This window comes from Penaeus monodon, chromosome 30 (genome assembly GCF_015228065.2).
Source record: "Penaeus monodon isolate SGIC_2016 chromosome 30, NSTDA_Pmon_1, whole genome shotgun sequence".
Taxonomy (NCBI): domain Eukaryota; kingdom Metazoa; phylum Arthropoda; class Malacostraca; order Decapoda; family Penaeidae; genus Penaeus; species Penaeus monodon.
Genome location: NC_051415.1, coordinates 4,172,883 through 4,173,473, shown reverse-complemented (window position 1 = coordinate 4,173,473; position 591 = coordinate 4,172,883). Strand labels below are relative to the sequence as shown.

Here is a 591-nt window from a genome sequence, read left to right as displayed (position 1 = left end):
GAGTAAGACGTTTTATACAGATTTCGTGGCGTATGAACAACCCAATGAGCATTTGACGAATTCCTGACGAAGTTAACACCGAAACGCGTCAGAAAAATCGCTTGTACTTTGTTATTATTCATATATACACTCTCTTTTCTGTAAAGTTTTACGCTTTTTTTTTCTTTGGATGCAGAAGTCGAGATAATAATTCGAACAATAACGGTGTTATGAGGCGAACTTAGAAGAGGAGGAGGCTGTACTTATACACTTATTTTCCTGCATCTTTACTTATGTACTTTCCTGCATCTGTGTCTGTTACTTATCTGCTGTTTATACCTTACAGAGTTATTGATATATCAGTTATTTAGAATTAATAATTGTATTTCTTTTTTATATTCATATCCTTGTTAGTTATTTGGTTATATATTATTATTATTCTGTATCTTTTAATTCTTTTGTTTGTTACTTCACTGTTTTGTGAATATTTTTATAGCTTAAAGGATAAAATTTAACTATAACGCACATATTCACGAAATAGAATTACGTTAAAAAAGTGCCATGCGTAATATCTGCTGTACTCCTTTGGTTAATTTTTTTAAAAGTTGTCAA

The 591-nt window shown here is 30.3% G+C and overlaps 1 protein-coding gene across 1 annotated transcript in view; it reads right to left on the bottom strand.

Annotated features, from left to right (window-relative positions):
- Nucleotides 1-591, bottom strand: part of LOC119592472 (5-hydroxytryptamine receptor 2C-like) — a gene marked incomplete at its 5' end in the record, with an annotated part of 40,641 nt that overhangs the window by 1,033 nt on the left and 39,017 nt on the right.